Source organism: Heterocephalus glaber, unplaced genomic scaffold (assembly GCF_053883595.1).
Source record: "Heterocephalus glaber isolate CG9 unplaced genomic scaffold, H.glaber_assembly_v1.0 deba00001465, whole genome shotgun sequence".
In the NCBI taxonomy this organism is placed as follows: Eukaryota; Metazoa; Chordata; class Mammalia; order Rodentia; family Bathyergidae; genus Heterocephalus; species Heterocephalus glaber.
In genome coordinates this window covers 11097416-11118455 of record NW_028258312.1, presented here as the reverse complement: position 1 = coordinate 11118455, position 21040 = coordinate 11097416, and the positions used below count along the sequence as shown (strand labels likewise).

At 34.5% G+C, this 21040-nt stretch overlaps 1 protein-coding gene across 2 annotated transcripts in view; it reads left to right on the top strand.

Moving 5' to 3' along the window:
- The window catches only part of LOC110348520 (uncharacterized), a 303860-nt gene extending 297071 nt beyond the window's left edge, over positions 1-6789 (top strand). The window contains exon 4 of one of the 2 annotated variants that reach the window (XM_087180890.1): positions 6539-6789. The gene's annotated coding sequence lies outside the window, so the exon portion shown is untranslated. The remainder of the gene's footprint in view (positions 1-6538) is intronic. The other variant, XM_087180888.1, reaches the window with a different exon arrangement.
- The last annotated feature ends 14251 nt before the right edge of the window (positions 6790-21040 follow it).

Here is a 21040-nt window from a genome sequence, read left to right as displayed (position 1 = left end):
CTCTCTCATTCTTCTTTTCTTTCAGCTGCACTGAGCTTGTTTTATTTTGTGTGCATATACGAAAAATGCACTCATGACAATAAATGTCACTGCTAATCTTATTTACCATTTCTAGTGTGTATTTTATTAATTTTTTTTCCCATTTCTTAACCCACATACTGACACAGTGCCAGGCTTATTTCAAGATTTTTAACTCAGTCAACACCAACTGGCATGTGTTAAACTAGGAGAAAAAAGAAATCAAACAGAATAAGAATTACTGGAAATCAACGGTGCTTTCTGGATGAAGGACTTTGGTAATTGAATTGTTACATAGCCACTAGGTGTAGGAAAGAGACTCAGAATGCCCAAGATAAAACTTAGGAGAATTTTTGCGTCCTTTAAATTAGATTTGAATGATTTGCTACTGTGATACAGCCTATTCCTTTAGGAAAGCATGATATGACTGAACCTGAAAATAAAATTATTGCCAGACCTACAGCTCATTGTGGACACAGTAGCATTCCCAGAAATGTAAAATGTTAAGTAATATAACCATGCTGTTGTTAGGATCGACTATCAGCATTAGGAATCAAACATATTACGTAGGTGTTGTGTTCAGCTTAACACTTTTCTCCATATATGTGATTAGAAATGAGCAAATAGAGAGATTTAATTTTTTCTAATATTTTACTAAGTGAATTGAGGCTAGGCTATAATGAAAATCTGCTGACTATGTATTTTAATACTCTTTATTATAGACTAACTTTTTGCACATTTTGCTGTAAATTTGTTTATACCTCTTGTGTAAGTGTGTGCCTGTGATGGTTTAGATCTCAATGGCCCCTAAAGCTGCATGTGTTGAAAGGTGATTGAATAATGGGGATGCTATAGGTGACCTGATGTTAGAAGAGGGGGGAACCTAGTTAGAAGAGGAATGCTAGGGGATATATCTAGAAGGGTATAGCTCCCTCCCTGTCTCCTCCCTTCTCTCTCTGCTTCCTGGCTGGCATTATATGGGTAGCTGTCATTTGCCTGACCCTTCTGTTTTGTGTTTTCTGCCGTGAAGTCAGCTGAGCATGGACTGTAGCTGTGCCCCAAAATAAACCTTCCCCCTTTACATTGTGGTGCCAGGTACTATGTCCCAGTAATGAGGAAAATGGCAATGTCTTCATGTGAAACAGATAAACCAAAGTATAGAGTCAATGGATCACTTCACTCCAGAAAGAACTGCTGTTTTGTACTGGGGAAAAATGAAACTGAATATTAAATATTGAAAAATAAATAACTTAAATAGTATCACAATAGTATATTGCAATGAACTTTTTCAAAACTTGAGGTCATCCCTGAATAATTCCAGTGAAAAATTATTCCTATCTTATGGACTTTCATCACAGTGTACTCTTGTTTCAATCCTTCCTGAATGCCCTGTAACTATTCAAGAGCTTTCATCCAGTCTTCTAAGCCCATATCCTTTTGTTCAGACGTAAACATAGGTTTGCCAGCCTTTCACAGGAATTAAGGGTTTGGGTTAGATTCTTAGGTCTTACATCCTGAAAAGAACAAAAATAGCATGTTTTCATTTTTTTTTTCTATAAAAGTATGGTAATGTGGATAAAAAGAAAATAGAATGTTGGGATAAAATCTAAGGTATCTTATGTAATATGGATGATTTTAATTAGTCTAGATCACAACAGTATTAATCATTTTCAATCCATTCTATGATGATACATATCTCATCAAAATATGTTGCCATTTTCTTATATTTCAATGTAATATGACTACTTCTGTTTCCAAAAACCACAGCTGCCTCATGGTTGTTAAACGTGTGCTGTGAAACAGGAGAAGTTATGTCAAAGCCATTCTAGTCTCCCTGCATTTCTTAAGGATTAGCAGTTGACTAGTAGATAACTGAGATGGAAAGCTAGGTGCACACTGAACTTACAAGTTATGGTTTGTTCTAACAGGGAAGGCTTGGCACCAAAGCCCTGCAATGTTTGCTTCCAGTGCTTTTCACTTTATCAGTATAATCAAGAAAAAATGAGGACCAGAGGAGAAAGTGATGAGTCAAGTCTTCTATTCAGATGGTTTTGAAGATGGAAGGGGAAGAGCCCTGCCAGCTCAGGGACCTGAGCTTCCTTTCTCCTGTCATTGTCTTCACTGTCTTGTACTTTCCCAAGTGTTAAAGAAAGTTCAATTGGAATAACACTAGACGTGACTGGTGGATGGAATAACAATGTCAACACAAAGAAATCATGGTGCACATAATGGTTGGATCCCCATATTTTAGGCCGAAGTTGGGAGAACTAAAGTAGCGAAAGTAAAATGATATCTAACTTTTGTCACATGCTGAATTGTAAGATTAATGCTGTTTCCTTGAGGCGAGATTATTGATCCCATAAAAGTTACAAAGACAAAAAAATCATAAAGAAAATCAAAGAGCTAATCAACTTGAGTACATAATAAAGATTACATTTCCGGATGGGTAGCATAAGGCTCATACAGAATGATGAGGAGAATAATTATGTAATTACATGATATTTTTGAATTGTTATCTGATTTATACTTTGTAACAATTTCCTTCACCTAATGAAATTCTTCACAGACAGCTAACCCTTCAGTTTTCCTGCTTTTAGGAACAGATAAAATCACAGAAGACAGAAAACAAAACACATTCATTGTTGAGTTTAGATCTTCAGATAGCCAGTTCAAATTGATAGCCAAGATTTATGGTTCCTTTTTACGTCCTACATGCCTTCAAAAAAAGAAAATAGAAATCACTGTGTCACAGATAAGGTAGAGTCCTAAAGAGAGAGGTATTAGGAGCCATTGCTTGCTACGAGTGGGCCTGGATAAAGCACTGGTATTTCAAGGTAATTTGAAGGCATAGATAACTTGTTTTTCCTTTTCTGAATAAAGCACAAACAATATCAGGACCCAGTGAACAAGAGCCTGTATGGCATATCTGCTGAGGATAATTAGATGAAGCCAAGGAGTTTCATGTACCCCCGTGTGGTTCCCAAATAAAATGAAATACATCTCTAAGTCATGTTAGTAGATGAGCCAAGAGGTATTTTTAAAGAGGCTCTGAATTTTGGAAAATGTCAAGTTTAATTATACCTACATGTACTAATGTTTGTAGACCTCAAAGGGCAAAGGATAGTGTTAAGTCTTTGATTAAATGGTTCTACTCTGAGCCCTGGCTCAGCCCCTTGAAATCTAATGCAACACTGCCTAAAGCTGTGATAAAATTTAAACTGATTGAAATTATGCTTTTATTGTTGAATTGAATGAGGTAGTAAGTAAATGTTCTTGATAATGCATATTTAGAAGATTAGATTAAGCTTTCTATATCTTATAGAAATAAGACTTCCTTTCCTTAGGACTGTTGTTGATTGTGTCTATATGTCCCCCAAAAGACTCATGCAGTCTTTTTCAGAGGTAGCTGAATCTGGAATGTGTGATGCTGGGATTAAGGGCGTGTGATCACTAAACCACTATAAGTGAGTGATTGGTTTGGCACCACCCTAATCCCGGTAGTCTGGATGGGATAAAAGGGGCAGAAACATGCTGTTAAGGTCTCTTGTTGTTTCACTACCTTGTGTGCGCCATGTTGTTTCTCCTCTGTGACACCTGTCTGCCATCCCCCCTGCCTTGGAGCCAGCCAATTATGGACTGAAACCTCTATGACCTGTAAGCTAAATAAACCTTTCCTCCTTTAACTCTGGGTGTTGAGTATTTTGTCTCAGTAATGAGAGAAAAGTAACTAACACAGAGACTAATGAAAATTGCTTAACAAATGGTAGAGGAAAGTAAAGGCAAATCTAGGAGGATTTAGAGTATTGGGAACCTGAGAATGAGAAAAGCTTTATACCACTGCTTCCTGCCTTTGGCTGGGGGAGCTGTGGCAGAAAACACTGGCAGGACATGTATACAAGTGTTCTAAGAACGTATTTTGTCCTCATTTTTAGGATAATGTCCAGGAAGGTGGCAAACAGAATATCAGGAAACAAACTCTGAACAGAGTGGGTCTTAGAAAAATGTGGAAGTTTCTATGTGCCTGGAGTAGCGTTGAAGGAGAGGAAGATGCACACAAGTGGTAGGAAAGTGAATAGAACCTTGGCTCCCCTAGGTTAGTGAGGTCTGGGGAGAGAATGGTTCTTGGACTTCAGAAGAATACAAATAGATTTTAAAAAGCTAATCTTGCCTTGATGGTTTGGAAAGAGAAATATTTCCAAGTAATTTTCATGATGTGAGCAGAGATAACCCAGTGGATGCTCGGGGGGACAGCTAATGACCCAAGCAAAATGCGCCTTCACACTTGGATACTTCATTCTCCTGATCTGTGAACACATCCCAGAGATAATGAATGGGAGAATGTAGAGGAAATTGTTTAATTACCTAAGATTAATTCTCATCACAGGAGGAATATGGACTGAGAACTGAGTGATTTTATACAAAATTATAAGTACATTTCTTGATCAATTGTGTTTATGGAATGAGATTTATAACCTTTTTTATTTACATGCCATTTTACAGTTTTCAAAGCATATTCATTACTTCAAGTGCAGTCAGCAGCAATAGGTTCTAGTAAAACATGTTTAATCTACACTGTTAAGATTAAAACGCAGACTTCTATATGGAGACCTCCTGAAATTAGATATGTTAAATGCCTCCATAATTAGAATTATTGTTCTTGCAAAATTTTAGAATTTTCTCTTAGTCCGAAAAATCTATCTGGTCCTCAATACTATTCAGACTTCTGATGATTACAGATCAGAATCATTGTGGAAATCAGTGCAGTAATCAATTATTTTGGTCTAGATTTAGGGGTTAGACATCAGAAGTCAATTCTGATCTTTATATTGCCATTAAGAGGCTTTAAAAATAGATCATTTACTTATTATTGTCACTGACTTCCATTCCTATTTCTTTGCAAAACTTTCAAGGCTGTAAATGACTTCATCATAAGAGAATTGTGATTTCCTATTTTATACTTTAAAAATTTTTTTCCTAAAGCAAGGACATTTTGTTTAGTCTTGGTCAATGTAAATCTGGTAAACTGGTAAGTATAATTTACATAAGATGAAATTAAGGCCTTTATGTATTTGCTATTACCTGAAAAACTAAATGAAACTAAAATGAAAACTTAAATGAAAAATTATCATATGCACTGGGCTGAAGCAATTATCAGTTACTTGTAATGAAATATTTAGTGTTATTTGCATGTGATTATTATGATACAAATATGAAGGCATGGCATAAAATGAGTAATTTTGATAAGTTATCTAAGGTACCATTTTGTTAGTCATAAATACCTAGGAATATCCTAGATTTTGAATATCAATTGTCTACTATACTATGCTTCATATATATGTATATTAGCTTATATTTTTTTTAAATATGGGTTTTCATCTCATTTTTAAGTACAATCTTTCAACTGATTTGAAAAATTTTGTACTTCTGCTAGTTATGCTTTTGTTGAACTGTGTTTTAAAAATGCACATTCAAATAAATTTCTTTCTTTTAATTGTCCCACATAATGATGTTTCTATAAAAGATACAATTTTAAATTGGCTGCCTATTACTTCCATGTCTAATTTCTTTTCATTCAGCTTAGCTGATGATAGCATAATTTTGAGTTTCATAAGAGTACCAGTCGGCTTATTTCAGTTGGTAGCTAAATTTACAAGAACTTATGGAAACTCTAGGAAATTCACATCATTCAATTATTTGACTCTCCCACTTACCGACATCTTCTTTATGGCAGAGAATCTATGTGTACTGAGCTAAATACCTGCAAGCAGACCTGAAAAGGACATTAAAAACAGATAAATAGATGTGAACAATTGAATGATCTTTTTAAAAATTCGAACATAATCACATTAGTTTGCACTTAAAACTTATTAAGGCTTCTTGTGGGATAAGAATCAAGTGAAGAAAAAATACTCATCAGTACCTATAATGTCTAGCATGACCCATCTCTGCTTGCCCCTCAGACTTCTCTCTGTCTCCTTTCCTTCTGTTGGCTTTACGCAATTCCTCCAATGTTTCATGCCTCTTTCTGTTTGGTGTCTTTGTATGCAATTGCTCCCAATGCCTGATAACTCTTCTCCATAACTCTTCATTCTAGCTTACTCTTATGAATCATTTTTTTATTCATTAAGTTTATCGGTACATTTTAGGTATGCAGTATGATGACTTTCATCATAGGGAATTTGTACCTTTACATGATGTATCTTGTTCTTATTTTTCCCCCATTCCTCTGCCTTCCCTTCAACCCCTCCACTCCTCCCTATTTACAAGACTTTGCATCTTTTAAGGCTTTAGTAAACCTTAAAATAGTTCTGTGAAAACTCTGCTCTCAAGTAGGATCTTTTCATGGCTGTTTCTTACCACCTACCTAAGATCTTAACACATTAAAGGCATTAAAAGAATGCTTCTTATCGCTTCTCGGCCTTTTGGCTAAGATCAAGTGTAAAAGAATGCTCCTTGATTAGAAGGTCTAATTTTAAACTCGTGTATTATTTTTCTTAAGGACCCTTTTTTTTTTTTGCAGTACCGGCAATCAAACTCAGGACCTCGTGCTTGCGAGGCAGGTAAGGTGCCATTGAGCTAAATCCCCGGCCCAAGGAAACATCTTAATGTGGGAGATGCTGAGGGCCCTGTTGTTTTACCACCTCACTATTTCTACTCTAATAACTATGAGCTTCCATTTCAAATTAGTATCTAAATAGAGCTCAAGAACTCTCAATCCCCACATTTATTGTTCTAATCTTCAAAGCTCAAATTCCAAGTCTTTCATATCTTCCATCTTTCCTGACACCCATGATAAGGACTGATTAGAAAGAACAGAGCTGGAAAGGAGACACTGAACCAAGACCTTTAAAAAATTCCACTTTTAGTGGCCTCAGATTAGGCAAAAGAAGCTGCCTCATTTTGGTCATTGGGCATAGGATCTACTCCCTAACTTGCTTTAAGTCCTGATATAAATGGGCTAGAGAGTTTGAAGACAGACAGGAGTAAGTTAATCAGTCTGTAAGTCTATCTAGAAGCTCAGTGGAAAGCATTTCATCATATTGTACCTGTGGAGAAAAAAACCCTGTGACTTTAATACATTTTATTTTTTCATGTTTTTATTTTTGAATTTAAATTTCTTTCTCTTTCCTAATCCATTATGCCACAAGAGTTCCTGTGGCCCAGTTGACTAAACAGCAGTCTGGAAACTCAGGTGCTATTTAGCTCATTCCCTGCTGGGTTTTTAATTTGCTACGTAACCTTGAACATGGTTCTTAATATCTCTGTGCTTCAATATCAGGAGCTGTAAAAGAGTGGAAAAAAGTATTAAACTGCAGACATATTTGTGAGGAAAGACTAGTAAATGTGGTTGAAAAGCACTTTGAAAATATAGTCTTAACCAAAAGAGAAAAAGGAAATCAGCCAGTCTAGAACAACTGAGAACGGCCTTAAATGTGCTTAGCTGTTGATGGAGAGGCTTATGTTTGATTTGAGGAAAATTTTCCTGACAGTGGACTATTAAAATAGGCTACCTCTTTGGCTTATAATATTATCCTGCTGGTTCACATTTTATTATATCAATGCCAATTTTCCATCAAGGTATATGTGGAAGCTATAAAACAAGATCTGTGCCACAACTCTGACTGATTTTATGAACCATGTCCAAGGTTTAAATGAGTAGCTTTCATTAGTGGTCAATTTCCATTTGGATCTTAGATAATTATGGCTGATATAGGCAGAATTTGTCGAGTAAATGCTGTAGTTGGCTCTACAATTTCACATTTTAAAGCATTACTATTGCTAGGGATATTTAGTATATAATAGCTTAGAAATCTGAAGTTGTAGAAAATTCAGGCACCTGAGAGAGGAGTAAAGGTATTTTGACTCATGTACTTTTAGGCAAAAGACCTTCTTGAGGTTGCAGAAACTATATCCTACACAGCCACTTGTAATTTTATTTTCAAATTTATTAACAGCTCTCATTAACCTCTTTTTCGAGTAGATGGTAACAAGTCGGCATCTGATAAGTGATAACTTTCTGGAGGGAAAGGTGAAAATAATGATTTAAATTTGAATTGTGTACCTAAAATAGTTTAAAGGAATTTTAAAAATCGACTGTAGAAACCATATAAGAATTTGTAGAAACATAAGTGTATTCTATTGAACTACATTATTAAAATTTATTAAATCAACTATTTTTTCCTAATTGTAGCATCAGTCTCTTCATATGTGCATGTACAAAGACTCCCCACCTTTAAAATCCAATAATATTTTTGAAATGATATAAGAGCGTGATCAAGATATGCTAATAATATTGAAGACATCAATAAGATATAAAATCCAATGTAAAAATGCTACTGAATTATCATACGGTTAAGAGGTTTGCTCTTCATTTTTAAAGATTGCCCTAAAAATGTCAATAAGCTCTGATGGATGTGCATAATATTTCCATCAGTTTACAAGATGTAAACCTTATGATGCTTACAGAGAACAAAAAAGCCTGAGATTGTGAGACTACTTTGAATTAGCCACAGCTTTTATAGTAATACTCAATAATTTATCTCAAGTTTCAGTTGCTGACCTTTCTGTCCTTGGTGAATTATACTTAAAAGAATCTAGAAAAAAAAATTAAAAACATCATTCTCAATAAATCAGTAAATTTAAAGGTTTTTAAATTGAAATCTAAACACACACACGTATATTTATAGGTTTTAATTGTGACAATTGCAAAATTAAATTTCTCCTAAACTTGCTTTATGTAGCAAACTGCAACCTAACTTAAAATGTAAACAAACTGTAACCTAATTTAAGAGTATATCTTGTAACAAAAAATTGAGTCTCAGCCTAATTATAGCTGCAGAAATGCAGCCTATCATGAACTGACAACTCATCATACCATGGCCATATATGGCAAAAGGGCACATCTTACTATGCTGAAATAAGGTAAATGCCCATTGTAGCCAATTATGTTTTCTATGTCATTTTCTTTTTATATTAATAAATACTACCTGCCCCCATTGTTGAGTAGACTTCCTTGAACTTCTCATTTCTGAGTGTGGTATGATTCACTAATAAATCTTTGTGCAAATAAACTCTGCTAAATTTGATGTTTAAAGATATTTTCCTTTAATAGTGTATTTTGTTGGATTTTATTTGATTGTTAAAAAAACATAGTTCAAGCCTTCCTTAACATATATATCACAAGTAACATTTACTTTCTTGGTTATAGTCATGGCTCAATTGGACATCAAGTTGGAAAGGGTGTTCCCTTTATTCTTAGCCTTGAAATTTATTCTTGATATGACTCTTGGATTTCTGTTTTCTGTTCCAAATCTATGAAAGTCAATAATGACAATTTGTTTCCTTTGTATTACAACATGATTGAAAAAATTCTTAGTTAATAATTAAATACAGTATATAATATTAATAACATTTTATACTTCATGGAATTTCTTACTTGATTAGAGTGTGTTGTCTTTCAAGAATATGGAAACTTCCTTTTAAAAGGATTGGTTTAACTGAAAAGAAATACTGAAAAGAGAGAATAGAAGAAAAGCAGAGCCAAGGAAGGCAGAAGCTATGCTTTAATTTTAGAGCCAGAAATGAAATTCATAGCATACTCTTTAATTGATCTATTAACTTGACCTTTGCTGTGTTATGCATTTTCATTTCTTTAAGGTGAACTTGTGGATTTATTTAGGTTTCAGACTGTGTTGCTCTTACCTGCACCTTCAAGTGGTATTTGTTATTACTTATAGGACTGAAAGGAGAAGCAATAACTTGTGGATAATGTCAGTTCCCTGAGACTAGTTGAATTTTATTGACTTTGCAATAAAAATTTGTTTTCTAAAGGATGAGAAGAGGCATTTAATATGTTTAAGACTTCCTCATGTGACATCTATTCTATTGGGCATTAATAATATTGATATTTCTACAGTCCATGTGATTACTAAAATTGAAAGTATATGCTCTGTTACAATGGAAAGTCAGAAACTGAAAATCATTTCCTGAAATATACTTCATTGACTTGAAAATAAATAGCAAAATAAATATCTTGGCTTCAAATTTAATCCATAGGAAAACTCTTTTCTTTAGCCCTGTTTTACCCGTACCTTTCAGTACATTAACATTTGTTTTCTTTTTTCTTTTTCTGGTAGGGATTGACTAGTTAATGTTTACAAAGTATTTTAAAGGTACAAAGTGCTGTGTAAGTGCCAAGCCCAATAAAAAGTATTTTATACATAATCTGAGAGCTGACTTGTACAGCATCCGGCTTTGTGAGTGAATAGAGCAAAGATGATTAAAATCAGCATCATTTGTAATTTAAAATACTGTGAACAACAAAGAAGATTCAGCAATGGCTTTCATTTTGGCAGCCTGCAAATATAGATTGCTGAACAGCGGTAGTCTGTCAATATAAAGCATTCAGCACTTCACGACGCAACTTGAAAGTTTTCTACTCTAGGAAGAAAATATATATAAAATCACATTTGGTGCAACATTATTTTGATACATTAATCATGCCATTTTTAAAAAGAGCACGGCAACTCGACAAAACCTTAAAAAAATCTTTGTGATGGAACTTACCAGTGTGAAGGTGAATTTTCAGAAAGATGAGACAAATTCTATGAAGCCTCCTTCAACCCATTCTAGATGTACAGAGGGCTGATGATGGAATTCAATTGTGCATGATAAAAACATTACACAATAATAATAAGAAAGGACTGAGAAAAGATACAAATTGATATTTGGTGATCACCAGCCACTTTTATGAGGATGAACTTTATTGTTTTAAACAATTTTTATCAGTACATGTTTGCTGTACATAATGATTACATTTATTGCTTTTGTTTTTGTTTTTTTGGTATGGGGGATCGAACTCAGGTCCTTCCACTTTTGAGGCCGGCGGCAGAACCACTGAGCTAAATCCCCGGCCTTTATGATTACATTTATTGTGGAGAGCTGGTACCTGTACACAACATTTCAATTTTTTTTACTCCCTCTTGTCCTCCCCTCCTTCCCCTCTCTTTCCAGTCTTAGAGCCCTTTCCCATTTGCAGAAGATCTATCTTCCTGTTTCTTATTATCTGTCTTTCGTTTTGTTCTTTAAATTGTTTATAGTTTGAATTTCTCACATTACAAAAACTGAGATACTTAAGTTTGTTTCTGATTTATTTCACTTAACATTATGGTCTCAAGGTGCATCTATTTTAGGATGAATTTTAAAATACAAGTTTCCACAATCTTAGTTTTACAAAGTGCAAAATAATTTATATTGAGGTAATAAATGTTATTACCTTTTGTGGACTGAGTCCACAAAATAGTCTCTAAACTATGGAGAATACTTTTATTTATTATATTTTTATAGTACCAGTTTTAAAAATAATTTAAATCTGGTCTTAGAGGAGACACAGATGAATAATGAACATAGATAGTGAACTCACAGAAATGAGTAAGGAAAATAAAACAACATGTAAATAAATTTCTATACTACAAAAGACAAAGTTGAAGTTATATAATTAAAATATTGATTTGATATTTTGGGTATTCAGAGGAGGAAGTTTTACCTCCATCAGGGAAAATCAAAGGTTACTTTAATTAAAGTGTTAAAGGTCTACCAGTTATCTATTATCATCTATCACATATCAATATTTTAGAGAAAATAGATGTAAGGTAAGCACAATGAAGGGATTTGGTTCATTAATTCTACAAGTATTTATTCTCACTGATTTAAAAACAAAGGTTGTGAGTTTACAAAATGCATTACTTTGTTTATACATGAAAGCTGTACGGGTATAGTTTATAGATTGATTTATTTTCTGTTGTGAAACACAACTTTGACTATCATCTTGAACACAATACACCGCAACAAGATTGATTTCCATATTTTTACCTAAGTTTTGAGTCCAGAAGTCAGTCTTTGTACTTTAATTTTCCATTGGCCAATGGATCGTCTCAATAACAAAAGTGGAGATAAGACTAACCCCAAGGCAAAGAGGACTACATTGTAATTGTAACAAGGCTATGCATTATTATATTTTTGGTCCATTCTACTATTGGTTAATCTTATGCTTTAGCTTATGACCCTCAAGCACCTGGGTTCCTCACACTGTTTCTTATCTTAATCTCCCATCTTTGGCATATATGAGCCCACGTCTCTCACCAGTTTTCCTGACTCTCCTCTGCTACACATAGCTGGTATAATATACTGTACTTGAAAATGCTGTCTATGTATGCACATTAGCAAAATCTCTTATGATCCTATTACTCAAAGAAAATAGCTTTTTAAACATTTTGGAACAGTATTTTTAAACCAATTTACTAACATTGTGTCTTTAAAATTTGGTATATTCCATAAATATGCATTTATCTAAACTCATAAACTTTTTAAAGATATCTTCTGGCATGAGATATCTTTTCACTAACTCTTAAATTTTATGGAATAGGAAATATCTGTTGTATGTAAATCGCCAACATTAAAGAAGTTAATTTATAAACCAAAACTAAAAAAGCTCTGAGGGATCAATGTTAACATTAGTATTTGGCTAAAATATTTTAGTATGGAACCATATATATTTATGCATCGCTACTTTCCAAATGTTTCTTGAATGCTATGAGATACCTCTGAGGAGATGGAATGGGTGGAATGTGGTGTGATGGCAGGAACATTGCTCTCTTGAGTCCTGTTTCTGTGATTGTAATAATTTCTGTGTACTTCAGGTCTTACAGTACTTCAGGTACTTACAGTAGACTTTGGACTTTTGACCTTAGGATATTCAATTCACTTTTGAAACACCAGCACCTATCAGAAAACATCAATGCATATTAGGTGGTTAATGAATTGATTAACTTGGATAATTATGATTCCTAATCTATATGTGAATCATTTATGACTACAAAGACAGCTACTAATTCTGCTCTTTCCTGTGTGTCAAGTCTTTACTCTGAGAAAGTCAATGTGCTTTATGTACATTGGCTGATAATCACTTTCACCAACCCTAAGAGGTAACCTTTTTGATAAGACAAATTAAAGGAATTTTCTCAAGTCCATGTGTGAATAGGGAATAGTATGTGAAGTGTGTTCTAAAACCTACTTGCCGAGACCAACCCTCAGATGGAACATGGAAGGAAGGCACCAAAAGTTAGAGATCTCAGTTTTCTGAAACTTAAAATCATCACCAAGTCACAAACAATCAGAATGGGCCTAAATTAAAATGCAAAATCTTCCTGTTTTGGATCAAGAATTGTGACACTACTCTTGATGAAATTAGTAAGCCTATTTTTTATTTATTTATTTATTTTTAATTTTTTTTATTAAATTCTTTTATTGGTACATTGTAGGTATACAACACAATTACATTTCTCATTGGGAATTGTACCTTTACATGATGCATCTTGGTTCTTATTTTTTCCCCATTCTTAGCCCTCCCTTCACCCCCTCCACCCTTCCCTATTTACAAAGACTTTATTTCCATTTTTTCCATTTCTCAGCATTTTTCCTTTCCCTTCTTGCCTTTCCCCTGCCTCTCCAACTACCCATACCCCTTTGGACCTTTTCTTCCTATTTTGCATTATTGATTATTCATTCTAATCATTGGTACATTTTAGGTATACAATATAATGACATTCATCATTGGAAATTTGCACCTTTACGTAGTCTCTCCCATTTAAGCAGGGGTAAGACACAATAAGAAGTTTTGCACTGTATTCGTTTCTCAAAACTGCATTTTAAGGAGGGTATTTCCAAATTGAGATTTTTTTCCTAAAAGATAAGGAAGAAACTGAAAACAAATTATTTTAAGAGTTAGTAACTGAGTTTTAAAATCTCAGAGAAGGAAACAATGTGTGTATGGTATTGAATGAAGTTTATTTGCACGACATGGGGGTAGAGTGGAGGTTGGGATGTTAATGGGAATATAACCCTGCTAAAAACATTCCAAGTTTGATGTCCGAATGGTTGTCTGCATAAATCCATGAGGCTACCAAGCTCAAAAGAACAGTGGATGGCAATTCCTAGGAGATCAAATCTGCCTCTTCACAAGGATGATCATTTTAACAAGCTGTCCCTTCCACAGGCGATAGTGACTTTTTTATTACTGGGGCCTGGTGTTGTTCCTGACTAGTCACCATTCAGTGCTGGTTTCCTAAATAAATGAATGGTTGTTCAAACATACACTCAAGGACTACTGGAGAGTATAGTGTGTTCCTATTAATGTAAGGTTCATTCCCAGTCTTGATAGAAACTCTGTAGTAATCTAGAGAGGATTCCTTTACAACCTTGTATGAGAAAAACCCAGTATCAGCCGGGGCACAGTGGCTGTGGTACTAAAACTGATTTCCATGTCCAAGTGAAGCTTAAAGTTACACAAAGAGCAATGATTCTAGCTTAGAAACTAAATGAACCTGGTGCTTGGCATGGGACTGGGGCTATAGATCAGCACTAAGAGTTTCCATCTGTCAGGGAATGGGAAGGACATTTACATGGGTAAATCGTGTGATTTTGATATAAAAGATTTTAGCATTTTGATGAGTGAAGATTACTTGAACACTTGGAAAAATAAAATTGCAGATCTTTTCATAAACTGTTAGTAATTACTAAAAAGAAATCATTTTCAGAAATAGTGTGTTCAAATCAATGATTCTCAGAGCTGCCAGCATAGGTCCCAACTGATAATATTAATTTTGATTTAGAAGTGGGATCAAATTATTTCTAAGTCAACTTTTCCCTTAAAAAATTAATGAGTCCTCTCTTTTTATTCCTCCTACAACAAAACATAATTATACAGCATATTTTAAGTTTTGAACATTTTTTGATATATAGAAATATTTTCTTCACGTGTGTTTTGAATGTCAGAAACGTTTAGCTTCAGAAAAGTTAGTGAACTCTTGCTTACATTATGAGTAAAGAATAGTCTGATTGTTTTCATTTAATTATTCGATTGAATTATCTAGAACTTTTATTTTCTAGGAAGCTGAGGTCTCTGTTTTATTGCACTCTAAAGTGAAAATATTTATTCTACTCTAAATACCAATTTTCCTCCTCTTCCTGACAGTAAGAATTCCAAATTTTAGCTGACTACCTTGTGATCAAGCTCAAAGACTATATGGCTTTAACCATATAGTCAAATTTTGACAAATGACCCCAAAGTCTTATGTGCAAGTTTCACAAAAGATTCTCAAAAGGAGGCAGATTGCCATTCTTCTTCTCTTTTCTTTTTCCTAAGATGTGGATATAATGATGAGTAGAGCACCAGGATCCATCCTGTGAAATGTGACAATGCACTAAAAGATGGTAGAAGAGCTTTCAAGAAGCTGCAAAACAGCTCTGGGCTACCTAGATCTGAATCTATATTACTGAAAGCAAGAAAATATTCAACTTACTTGGTATCTTTTATTGGTGTGGTTGTTGTTGTTGACATTACACATAACTGAATTTAATGCTGATATATCAAAGGATTTAATTGTCAGGAATAAAGACATCCACACACATGCTCATTCAGTTTTTGTAATATGGTTGTAATTGATTTATATTGAAGCTATTCAGTAACCTTTATACTTTGATAGTGATTAGTTTGCCTAATACTTTTAGCGATTTGAACTGTCACAAACTGACACGAATGATTGAAGCATTTCTAGATTTTACCTTCTGATAAAGAGGATAGCTCCTCTAAAATCCTTTTATAAATATAGTACTTTCTGAGTTATTGAAACATGTTTGGAAAATTAGCCACGTGTAGAAAAGAGCATTACAAACACTTCACTTTTTATTTAAATAAAATTCAACCTTGACCCTTTGTAGTCAGTAATTATACTGAAAATTGTGATAAATATTACTCCATCAAAAAGCATGGCAGTTTAGTTTGTTTGCTCAGATGATATGGAGAAAGAGGGGTAGATAGAGCCTTAATTCCTTCCTCTTCGTGATCAGATGCATTTTATTTCATAGGTTTAGTTGCAATTAAGCAACTGAAATATTGCTGAGTATTCATGGAACCTGGAGCTGAGGGTTCCTTCCTTGCCTTTAGGTGCTAAGGGCATTGTGCTGACATTTTGATGTGAGGTTATGTCTATTCGGTTTTTTTCACGCTGTTCACAATGTGGCTGTTAAATGTACACCTACATTAAGAAGTCCTGCTGTTGGAGTAGGTGTGCCAAATAAAACCCAAATCATGCATAAATGCTCTCTAGGGAAATTAGGCAAGGTCTGTGAAACTTTTCTTTTTAATTTTGAAAACGTTTATGAACATCTCTAATAGAAGCATCTAAGTTACTTTTCTGTTTGTCTCATTTTAAACAATAGTTCATTGGAGGCAAGAGCAATGTGTAAGATTTCTGACTCTAAGAAGAACTATAGAAAAATTTTAAAATCCTCACTCTATGCCAAAAATAATTCTAGCTAATTTTTCTTAAAAATCATTAATTTAAAAAGGCATCTCAGAACAGTTGTAGAGATTTGCATTTTGCCATTGTATACCACTTACTAATGAATATATTATTATCTTATATGTACATATAATGTAAGTTTCTACTACTTATAAACATTCGTCTATACAGATGAATCATATAGTTGAGAGAGAAAGTCAGCTTTTCAATTTTATTTTAGTTAATTCTTATATGAGACTAGGGACATAGTTTAAAGAGAATGATGTGTTTTTATTAACAGAAACAGGACTGTCCATGTTCATATATATATTATTTATCACGTATGTTATTCAATTTTTCCTTTAAATTTCAAGAATGTTATATAAATGTGCATGTATCATAAGTGAATGGCTTGATGAATGTTTTCAGACCAAAAATACCTTGTTAACTAGGACTTATAAGTAAGCAAAATAAATTACCTACATTCCCTATGTTTGTTCTTGTTCCCTTGTTGTTCTTATTCCCTTTAAGTGACACACTCACCACAGTAGTATCCTAGAGCATTTCCTTTTTTGGTATTACCTTTTAATTTAAAAATGCTGAGGACTAAAAATATCTCCAGTGAAGAAAAGAAAGTGTAACAATTTTGAGAGTCAGCTCAATATATTTCTCTACATGTATCCACTTGTGTAACCATCATTCTGATCATCATTCTGTATAGATTTTTATCACAGAAGTTTTCTTCATGCCCTTTTCCAGTCAATACTCCTTCCCTCCCCAGAGATAACCACTCCCATCACTCTTAATTATGTATTTGTCAAGGCTTTGTTTGTTAAGTGTTTTGCTAGTTACAGAGGTTAGATGTGAATAAGACAGTCTTTGTCCCCAAAGAATTTCATACTTGAGGATCCATATCTAGAAGCAGTAAATCTCAATACCATGGCCAAGGGCTCTGATAGAAACAAGAAGAGGGGGCTCTGAGACCTTGTAGGAAGGGCAGTAGGGCTGTCTTAAGCATCTCAGTGGCAGGGATGACAAAATCAAGGGGTACATTTGAGGTGGAAATACTGAGGAACTGCAACTAGACATCCTTAGAGACAAAAATCAAATGGTCTGTTGTTCAGGAGGAATGGGCCTTAAAATGTTAGGTGGAGAAATTTTTAAAATGGGCTAGAATGACAACCAGTCAACTGGTTGCATAACAAATATGGGCTTTATTATGAAGTTGTGGCAGCTATGACATAATTACATTTGAACTTCAGATCAGTGGAATTAGATAGAGTTCACTGGCTGTGATTTAATTGAGAAGAGCAAGACTGTACATAGGAAGAAGACAAAGGATTGGCTCAGTAGTCTAAGTGACACTAGAACCAGAGACAAGAATAATAAGGACTCCAGCTAAGAGACTGCCAGAATAAACCAAGCCTGGAACTAAGGCACTGTTTCCATAATCTCTTGTGGGTACTTTCCACAGCAACATGAAGTAGATTTTTCTCACTTCCATTTTACTGATAATGAGGTCAACATACAAAACAGAAAAATGCTTAAAAGTCACATAATAAGTGATTAAGCCAAGATTTACATTCAGAAAATCTCTTCAGAGTTACCTTCTTAACTATTCTGAGTAAAACTCTTTTTTATTAACACATTTAGTTCATTGCTAGCAAATTTCTTACTTTTACATGCACTGTGAATTTATAGGACTTTTCTATGTAGGAAGCAGCTTCTTGGCTTTCCTCTTATCTATCATGCACTCTCATTTTCACCCCCATTCACAAACATAAAATTTTCTTTTTTTTTGGTACCGGGGATTGAACTCTGAACCTTCCACTTGCGCGGCAAGCACCGGAACCACACAGCTAAATCCCCGGCCCAACAAACATAAAATTTTCTTTGCTCTGGTCTTAGGTGCTATCACAAACACTCTGGAGCAACTTTCTGACTGTTCTGCTACTAATTCACCGAATGACCTTAGCGTACCATTACAGTTTTCTGGGCCACATTTTCTTTACAACAAACCAACAAACCAAACAAAAAATCTCATATTTATTCTATTCGTCATCTGAAGCCAATGCATATTCCTTAACATGATGCATAAGACTCTCTGCAGTCTTGATGCAGCCAATGTCAACACTCATTTTTTCATTCTAAATCTTCATGTATCGCACCGAAAATCCCACCTGAAATTCTTGTTTATGGACATCCCTGTTCTACCATACTTGTTTTCGTTCCTGTTTGCAATGCTGTTTCTCTGTTGAAATCCAAGGCAGAATTCAAGGTCAAAGTGAGCTTCCCCCATCCCTCACATGTAATCCTCAGATTCAAGTCTCAGTCCTTTGCTGAAGCATCGTACTTTTGTACTTTGTTATACAGTTGTAACAGTCGATGAGAATTGCATTTGGTGCTTGCTGTACTTTGAATGTGTTTCACCAAAAGCATGTGCTGGAAACTTCATCCCTCATGCAACAGCAGGATCTGAGAAGGAGGTAAGACTTAGTGAGAGGCAATCAATCAGGTCACGAGGCATTATCACAAGAGTGAATCCCTGATAAAAAGACCATGTTCAGCCTTCTTTTGTCCCTCTCTCTTGTTTACTCTTGATCTCTTTTTCCTTCTGCCATAGGATGATGAAGCAAGAAAGCTATCACCAAAATTCAGCACCTTGATCTTAGACTTCCCAGCCTTGAGAACTTGAGAGATTGATTTCTGCTCATTATAAAACTCCCAGGCTCATGTATTCTAGTATAATGGCACAGAACAAACTAAGGCAGTACACTTCTGAGGAAGTTAGTAAGGACCACTTGCCCACTAAAGTGATTCGGCCATCTGGTTCCTATAGCCTGAAGTTATAGAATTAAAACCAGAAGCAAATTTTCCATGAAGCTAACAAAGTTTCACTTTGGCACCTTGCATTTGAACAGACCTCCACTCTAAGTGGACAATGAAGGCAGGTTGCTGTCTGAAAGTAAATCTGTGTAATCATATTTGTAAATTTTCTAAAGAGAAATAAAAAATGGCCCCGAATATACAAATATTCACTATTCTGTGGTCATTTCTTATTTGATAACAATAATCACTTTCATACTTAATTTTCTGTTTATAATATTCATTTTTCTTTGAGAGCCCCACAGTATTTTTAAATTTCAATCTTCATAAAATCTGAGCATACTTCTAATTATGACATTATGTTCCTGATTTAAATCATTTAGAGTAATGCTTAGTTTTTCTTTTGGCATTTTTGTATCCAAATGCTATGGTTTGGATCTTAAATGTTCCTCAAAAGCTCAACTCTGAACACAATCCAGCTGTGTTCAGAGGTGAGGCCTTTTGGAGGTAGATTATGAGGGCTCCTATCTCATCAGTGGATTAAATTATCAATGGATTCATAGTGTAATGGGTTTTGGGGAAGGACTTTGCTATAAATGAGGGGTGTTCCTGTTTGCATCCTGGTCACCACAATCTGAACAGTGCTCTTCCATTGTGAGCTTCTGCTCTGATACAAGGCTCACTGCAGTCCTCAAGGCCATGGAGCCAGCCTACCATGGATGGACTGGAACTTCTGAAGTCACGGGCCATAATAAATCTTTCTTAAATTGATTTTCTGAGGTATTTTGTAAGAGTGATGGAAAGATGAGTAATGCAGTTGAGTCATTTGGATGACTCTTAGCTTGTTTAGACACTGGTTATGTTCCGAACCTAACTTGAAAGCAGTAGTTCAGTCTCCCTGCAAAGGTCAGCAATCTTACAGATCCTTTTCTGATCTTGCAAGTACAGTTTCAGGCATTTGATACTTTTCCTTGTTTCTTGTAATTACTTGGCCAATTCTAACAGCCTGTCTCCTCCTTGTTTCCTCATGTTTGGATCCCCCATCAGGAACATCAGGCAGACTTGTAGAAAATGACGTATTGTTTAGGGAAACCATTGACTGAAAGCTGTAGGAAGACCAGACTTCTGGTTAGACACATTCATACACAGACAACAGTAGCACCACAAAAATCTACAGCAGCAATGAAAGACAGCCATGCAAAAATTAAGAAGAGCATCAGTAGAACCAGGAAAGTATAAGTGAAGAACAGAAAGGGAGCTGACTTGCTAAGAGGTGGGTAAAGAGGAGGGTTGGAAATAGTTTGTTAGAAAGGTATGGGGATGTAGGAGTGCCTTGGAATCAAAGAGTAAGACTTAACAATTTAGCATGGTTTATCCCTAGTGCTATTGGAGAATAGTTTTGATGTTTTCTTCATTAAGTTGGCCCACTGCTCTGAAATACTGCAAATAATATTTTAAGTTTTTATGAAAAATGGGGGCATGTAAGATGATGCAAATTATGTGGGTAATAGACATAAAATAAAATAAAATTATCATTCTCTGCTAGAGAAGTTATGGATGATTATAATTCTTATCTTTTGTACACTTGTACAAATTTTTCTGCATTAAGCATTTAGTTGTATTTTAATTAAAATAAAGTAAAGCTACTGATATTAAAAAGTGTTTAGAGAAAAGGTTATACATAGAAGATACATGCCAATTTATTTACAAAGTTTACATTTACTTGATTGAAACATATTGACTTTAAAATTTAATTTATTTTTATAATTTGTAGCTATTGTAGCTATCCAAGTGTTCACTCTTTATTTTTGAATTAGAAAAAGTAAATACATTTTAAATGAAATAAGAAAAGAAAT